The sequence below is a fragment of the Takifugu flavidus genome, chromosome 9 (genome assembly GCF_003711565.1).
Source record: "Takifugu flavidus isolate HTHZ2018 chromosome 9, ASM371156v2, whole genome shotgun sequence".
Taxonomy (NCBI): Eukaryota; Metazoa; Chordata; class Actinopteri; order Tetraodontiformes; family Tetraodontidae; genus Takifugu; species Takifugu flavidus.
In genome coordinates, this window is record NC_079528.1 from 5,030,378 (window position 1) to 5,038,575 (window position 8,198).

Genomic DNA, 8,198 nt, shown 5'->3' on the forward strand with positions numbered 1-8,198 from the left:
GACAGGCCATTAGAAAGATTCTGGAAACCATAAAGAACACATTTTACAGGGGAAACAGGATTTGTCTGGACATTTAAATGCAAGAATCAGTGTGGTGAATCTTTTTTCCTTGACTCTGGAGGTCAAAATCGACTGACAGGTTTAAAACCTGACAGAAGAGAAACAGGAGCCTCCAGTGTGTTTCTGTCTAACCAGTGAAATCCCACTGGAATGTCTCAGGGACATCAGAAGAAACAATAACCTGGTTTGAATCTGACTGCACCTAAAGCACAATTCAGATGAGACACGGAGGACATTCTGAACTGCTTTACCAGAATCCTCCATGTGTTGAACCTGTTTACAGGACTGGAGTGATCAGATTATTCATCATGATGTGCATTATTATTATTATTGGTGTGCAGAGCGTAATCCAGCCACATTATAAAGTAATGGCAGAAATCTGGATCGCTGTGCCTGGATTTCTGTCCAACGTCGCGTGCATGTGTACCCCTCAATCTGATTTTGGTCATTTACATCTGCACACAGGTAAACTCAACATTCAATGGAACACAGGAGTGACACAGAACATGAGACTAAAAAGTAGCGTGTAGAGGAGGGGAAGCGGTCGCCTGCAGCCTGATTTGCGGCTCTATTAGCTCCCATGTTAGGACAGCTAACCCTCAGACCGTAGGCGTCGCCATGTTCAACGAGAAGAAACTAGACGTTTTAAAAATAACACTCACTTTGATTCTGACACCAAGCGTGTACAAATGCATCACATCTGATTATTATCAGTATTCTATTACTCAGTGACTGGAATGTTAATTTAGGGAGTTTTTATTTTGGCAAAAATGAGAACTGAAGCGTGACTCCAGGGCAGCAGGAGGAGGAGATGAGACATCCAATCGCCCCAGTCACAGTGTGGTAACAGCACGCTCACGTTGAAGGAGTTGATTCACACAGGGACAGCGCCATGACAACCAGAGGCGCTAACACCTGATAGTTTTGTCTCCGCTGATATGCAAATATGCTCATGGGGAGCTCATGCTGGAATAAACACAGTTAAATGTGAGGGGGCTGCACAGCTTCTAGGTGAACAGAAAGAATACCTGATTTTGTGTTGGATTTCTGCTGCTCGGGCGCCGTCCGGTACCAGGATTCAGAGGCCACGTTTTAAACCACATCCAGACATGCGGTAAATCCAGGTAATGGGTCTCAACACTTAAACGGATCCAAATGGCACCTAAACAAAGCTCCTTCAGCAATAGGAGCCAAAGGCTGCAGGGGAACCAGACCCAAACACAGGTGGAACACATTATGAGACAATTCAGAGGCGGGGAAACAAAAGAGGGGGGGAGGGGAGTAAATTTAAACAAGACAGAAGAATACTGGCCTGGAAAACCCATTATTTATTGTCAGTTTTTTGTACAGTTATCTTCGTTTAAATAATTAAGATTGACTCATTTTTACTAAAAACCAAAAGAACTATAACACAGCTGATTATGTTGATTATTGGTTAATCAACATAATATCACATAAGTCTGAGGTTTCTATATGAAAAATGAAGGGCGTGGGTTTGTGGGTGTCATGGACACATCATGAAGATGACCTCCTGGGAACAGGAGTTAATGGGATGTCCCGCCCGGTAAAGGATATCAATGGAACAGATGATGTCACAGATCAATCGGTGAATCATTTCCAGATAGAGGAGATGGATGGTGATGGAACAGGCTCTCCGGTCTGGTGTCCACTCTGAAGCTGCCATCTGTTCACTCGCTGCCACACTCAACATTACGTAAGATATGAACAAGCTGGGGTAATGTTGAGAACGACGGTGCTGGGGATGGAGCCGATGCTGGAGGTGATGGGCGGGATAGACGAGACGGGCTCAGCTGGAGCCGCTATCAAAAAGTATGTAACGGTCCAATATTAAATTCCCGATTACAAGTTTGTCTTTCCTGGAAGAAGCCAGCAATACTCTCTAAAGATAGAAATGTCTCACTCACTTCTTAGTCTGTGGTTCACATTAGAGCCGTTTTTCCAATTTTCTACTTCAGTTTGAAAGAGGACATCTGGCTGTTATCACTGACCTGTTTGACTTTATTCCCAACTCAAAAAAATAAAGCTCCCTGAAACGAGACCTAAACCTTGATTTTAACTCGTCCAACTTTTCCCACACCACCACCATTTTACATTTTTAATTGCAGCTTTTTGCAAAGTTCATTTATTTCTGCCACTTTCGGCACGACCACCCCCCAAGGGAGGGGAACAAATGGGGCTGGGGCTGGTAATGGAACAAAGTTTTCCCCACGCTTGAGAATGTGATGGGTGACATCCTTGCATCCATCACTCTAAGTGGAGCCTGAGTGGCCTTAGGTGGAGCCATGGTTGAGTTAAGGTCTATCATTCCCTGTGACAGCCATTTACCTCCACATTGCACTGATCCTCTCCCTGATCAATGAGTGGGACATTGTTGGATTGCCTTCAGGAGGGAGATGCTGTCTACAAAAAAACAGAGAGGCAGAGAGAAAGTACTTCAGGGTTTGGTCAGAAAGGCTGAATTCAAGGTGCTAAATAGTGAGATGGTGAGCAGATTTGGCAGCTGTGAATAATCACAGTTTACTCACCATCCAGATGTAATTATATCAGTTGCTACGGAAAAAAAGAGGCAAAATATATGAAGCAGAGTTGCAGGGAGCCCTAATCTTTAAGTAGAGTCGGTAATATTGCTTCTTGGGAATGAGGGATTAAGGAAAATATGGTTTTAAAACGCTCTGGTGCTAAGCTCAATAATCTAGTTATGAATCATTCAGTCGTACCTGGAAGGCCCACAGAGTCTTGACATGGTTGAGCTTCTGAAGTGGATTTTTGCAGGTCTCTAAGTGGCAGAGAAGAGTGAATAATTCGGATAATGGGTCCATCTTTCCAACTGATCCTTTCACAGGGTCCTCTGTTGCAGATTATAGTCCATGCGCATGCGACTGTGCGTGAGTGTTTTGGGGCCCTAATTTAGGTTTTTATAGTTCTACACAAAACCAGTTGTGCAGAACCAGGGCGTGATATGTGCTAGACCACACAGTGGATCAACATGCTAGCGGATAACTGGGTCCACTGACATCAGCATTAGCTTCATCCTGTTTCTCAACTACAAAGCACAAGCACGATCAACCTAGCTTACATTTGATAATGCGATGAGAAAGTACCTAAAGTTAAACCTTTGTTGTATGAAGCATAACCCATGGTGCTTAGAGTGAATATAAAAGGATTGTTTGATGCTGTTTTTCCCTGAGCACCGTGTTGCATTGATGAACCCATGACTCCTTGGGGTCTCGCCTTCACCCAGCTGACACTCCAGATGGTTAAAACTCATTAATGTTGCATTAATAAAATACCAAGATGCATCCCAACCATAACAAACGCTGGAGACAGACGCACTTGCAATACGGTCTTTGGATCGTCCACATTTTCTTGTTTTGAACTGACAAAAATGACTCTCTTAAACTTTCTTTTTAAGTGTGTGAAGCCAAACTCTCCCCATTTCTGTGTGTTTTACCTGGAAGGCAGAAGGTAATTATTTGAAGCTGAATCTGAGGAATACCTCAGATCTTAAAAGACTAGAGAGGACAGCAGAGCCACCAACAGATTTGGTTCTTGGGGATATGCTTTCATAATGCATTCTGAACTAGAGGGCAGCTGATAAATGCAGCATGAACGTTTTCTCTGGATAATTTATGAAGCTGATATCTTTTTAGAAGTCTACCCGACAAGGCGCTTAAAGGAGTCCTTACAGGCGGTTTTACACGCAAATGTCCTTTATCGGGTGAAAAAAGCTCCAGTGACCAACAGTGGCTGATAATATGCTGTCATCAAAGTCATCAAATGTACACTTTTTTGCCGTGTTTCTTTACTTGTGTTTAGTAAAGGGATTGATATCAGGTGGATTTTACCTTTGGGCATACATCAGATTTAATTGATAGCTGCTCTGCGGTGTAGCTGCAGGCGCTAACTGTTAGTTCACCTTCTTTTATCTTCAGACCTTGTGCGATGCCTCCGGATCATTGCTAACGTTGTTTTTTCCAGCGTTGGTCATTTAAAAACCTATAAAGTCAGACAGTTCCTCCAATTTCTGCCCTATAGCGGTGGCTTATTTCCTTCTCATAATATTTTTGGCACATCTGATGATACAGGTAAGTGCGATTCATAGCATAACAGAATCGCTTTATTTTCCCGCGCAGTGTGAAGCCCCGGCCTGGCAGCTAAAAGCATTCCTGCAACACGCAGGCACTCTCCGTGTTTCGCACTCTGATTTATTGAGCCGTTTGTTCCTAATCACTTCAGAGCACAAGCACAAGGCACAAAACACCACAAATGGATCTATGGGATTGGCAGCAGCAGGTGCAGATTCACCAGAGTTTCGGTAATAAGTTTTAGAGTCTCTCCTGCCTTCAAAAATCCATTTTTCCCTGCAGTTTGCTTTAGGTAATAGCTGTTATCCCGCCACTAATGTTCAGGTGCCTGTGTTTGCCACAGACGCCATTTGGGAGTGTCTGATTGCTCAGCTTTGTGATGTGTTGGATGTTCACAAAGCTGAGCAATCAGTATTATGTGGCGACTTATCTAATAGAGCAGATAAGTCAATTTTGGTGAAGCTGTGAAGTTCCATCTTTGTGGTGAATCAATATGTGGAGGGACTGCCAATCCGGAAATGTGTGTGTGTAAGCGGCTTCTGCTGAACCTGGAGAGGTCAGGAAAACACATGGAGAGAGAAGCAAAAGCAGATTTTTGATCATAACGCACAGGAGTTGGAAAAGTTTGAAACTAAAAAAAATCTGAACTAGCAAAGAAAAGGACTGCTTCTGCACTGCAGCGGTCTGTAAAACCTGTAAAATGCATCGAAAATAACATAAGCTGAAGATGTGGCTGTAATTCTGCCATTTTTTTTCTCCCCACTCCTGCCAGGATAAACAATTGGAAATAAAACAAGGAGACTATGATGGATGACTGAGAGGATGAGGCACAATACACCAGAGAGGGTGTGTGTCCACTGCTGCTGAGGGGCGTCACATACGAGCAGCAACAACCACAGTAAAGTGTATTTACAGTCAGTTTTTACAGTATATTTATCATGTGAATTTCTTTTTTTCCCGGTGAAAGGACAATCGTTGGCGGCCATGCTGGATTTGAAACTATAATTTACAACAACATTAAAGATTCAGGATGTTTTTCCAGGCATTTTTCCGTGACTGCATCCATGAGCATTTTCCAATCCAGAGGTCTGCTGTTGTTGATATAATGAGAAATCGGCGTGACAAATTTAAAAGCTACACTTTAAACTGTAGAAATCCCACTGAGAGTTTCAGGCTACTACAGAGAGACAGAGAACAACAGAAACATTAGACTAATAAGCTGACGAATCATCCTCCCTGACACTTCACTGTTGATGCCCCCGACATTGTGATTTATGTCAGAACCAGAAAGCTATTGGCCGTTTTTCCCTCTGGAGAGATCGGTGAAACAATGGAGTTGTGCTCCATCGGTTTGGGCCAGAAAAAGGCAGCCTCAGCTGAATTTGCCTCTTGAAAAGCAGCCATATCTCCAACATGACAGTGGGCTCCTCATGGGTGCTGCTGCTGTAGCATCACATGGCTCAAAAAGTAGCGGTGAAAACCTGACTGGCGAGTAGAGGATGCAGAACTAATACGAGCCAATATCAATACAGCGGCTTATACTCCAAGGACGGGCTGCTTCTTGTCTTATAGGGGTATTGAGCTTGAAGAAGATCCCTCTTTGCTCCACTGGATGGGGGTGAATTTCTCCTGGAGCCGACATGGGCAGCTCGTTTGTGGAATCAGAGCGTCTCGACTGAAATCTGGGTGAGTCCCGGTAAGTTTCCATTTGAGTCGGAGCGGCTTTTCTGGGACTCGTATATTGGAATTTTCCTCCCATTTTCCGTAAACATCCCGACTGACAGACTCCCACTGTGCAAACATCTCATAAACAGAATAAGCACTATCTAATACTTCAGATAGAGCTGCCGTGAAGGCTTCAGTGTGCGAGCTCAAAGACGCTCTGTACCGGCCTGTTTACTCCTCGGAGGCCGGCCACACTCAGGCTCCCTCTGTTTGCATAACTTGGCGGATTTCTCTGCTTCCAGCACATCTACCCCATCCAGGAGTTCTCCTGTTTATTTTTCTTCCAGCCTTCTGGAATGAATTGGTCAGCAGTTACGTGGAAATGATACATCACAGGAGTAAATGCGAAAACAGCTTTCATTTGAGTTGCTAATGTTTCGCTCTCTCTGTCTCTGAGCGCTGAAATGTGCCCGCGGGCACCGTGCACATTAGTCACGTTGGCGTTTTTATTTACTAAAATATTTTTCTCATCTGTATGTAGCCCATTTTCATCTTATATCAATTCCTCAAAGCCCCGACCTTGCTTCCCTCCCCAGTAAGTAATCACAGAAATGGATCTTTGTTTATCATTAGTTTTCTCTAATTGTCTAATGTCGCTGAAATACTAGATTGGAGAAAATGTCATTTCTATAGTCTGGTCCATATGTTGCTTTAATATTATTATTATTATTATTGTGGTCACTTCTCACAGGAAACTTGATAAAGTTAAAGCAAAAACTGCTTAAAGCTTTGTATAAAACCAATAAATCTGCTGAGGCCTGGTTAAAGTGAGCCTCGATGAAGGATGAAGCTAAAAGCTTTCGAATGAAGGAATAACACCTCATTTTTTGGGTTCCTTTGTTAACTGACACCATTGTAATGAAGCAAACGCATTCTAAAACTGAGCCACCTCTCACGCGTGTGTTGATAATTCATGCAGTGATGTGTGTTGTATGCACGCTCTGTGTTCAGCAGCCACGCTGGGGAGCGTTTCCTTACCTGCAAGTGTTAAACTCTGGATTTGTTGGATTAAAAAAACAAATCCAGTTCCGAATGTCAGACAATGAACGCTGAGGACAGAGTTCAACCAGGAGTCTTAATGCACTGTGAAATAAACTTTGCTTCAGTCCTCACATCGTTCTTGCTCCCTGGTGAGAGAAAAATCATTTTTCAATTAGTTTTTCCACTGGTTTTGTGGTATCCTAACCTAATCATTCAAGCCTCCACTTGCTCCGTGCACCATACTCCATATCAGAGCTGGCTGGCGGAACGCCTTATTAGCTACTCTGATTTTGTTAGCCGCAGGACGCCATCAGAAGGCGAAAGCTCCATCCTCGTGATCCGCTGCCCTGTTTTGGCATCCTTTGCACGGGTTCTTTTCATTCATTCCTGGTGCAACCTTGTTGCAGTCCTGTTTCCTTGTTTGCCGTCTGCTTGTGGTAGGTTGGCGGAGTAAATTCAGGCTACAGCTACATTGTTGATGTGCTGCCTGTGGCGGTGTATGCATAGGAACTGAACCTGATTAATATAATGGCATATTTCAATCATTGTCAGCTGAGGGATGATTACCTAATTAAAACAACAACTGCGGTCCAATATTTAATACTTGTTTAGCCGACCTGCTCTTGTGTGACCAGATTTTCCAAACATATGTCAAATATATCAGCCTAAAGAGGGCAGCATTAAAAATTCAGTGGAGAAAAAGAAACAAATAAAAGAAGAAAACATCAGCCCCTATGGTTACTGTCAGGGCTCATTTATTCACCTCTCATGCCTTTTTGAGTCCTCTCGGCCTCATTTCAATGTGAATTCTCATCTACATTCACATCCCTCCCCTTCTTGTGGCTCTGCTTCATGCCATCCACCCAGTGGGGTTTGCTGTCTGCGATTCCCTGCATCCCTCATTGATTTGGCCTTGTCCATGAGCTGAGGAGACACCTCGGGCTCGGTCAGGCCAATCTGAATTTGTCTTCTAGCCGCACGTCTCAAACACATCCGCTCCCTTCTCTGAAGACTCTCGGTGGGCTAAAATAAAGAAACGACTGGCGAAGCTGCAAATATCTTAGGGGAAGGTCCTCCAGAAGCCCTGCTGGAAGTCAGCCTTACTAACCCTTCATTTCTGCTGTACCTGTGAAAGTAACTAAGCAGACCTCAGCAGTCCTGCTCACCCCCCGAGGATCGTTACCACAGTGGGCAACTCCTGCTGTGCCACAGCCCCAGCCGAGATAATCTCTCTGTCAAGCCTGTCGTCTTCCCAGACAGCAGTGGACACCAACTGTTCTCTTCCTTCAATTTGCACCCTTAGAATGCTGGTGGGGAATGATCATC

At 44.0% G+C, this 8,198-nt stretch overlaps 1 long non-coding RNA gene across 1 annotated transcript; it reads right to left on the reverse strand.

Annotated features, from left to right (window-relative positions):
* Nucleotides 1-800: 800 nt before the first annotated feature.
* On the reverse strand, nt 801-1,324 carry LOC130531324 (uncharacterized). The gene is made up of 2 exons (XR_008952075.1): nt 1,089-1,324; nt 801-1,026 (listed from the first exon to the last, which is right to left on the reverse strand). It is a non-coding gene; the product is annotated as an uncharacterized LOC130531324 (long non-coding RNA).
* Nucleotides 1,325-8,198: the final 6,874 nt, after the last annotated feature.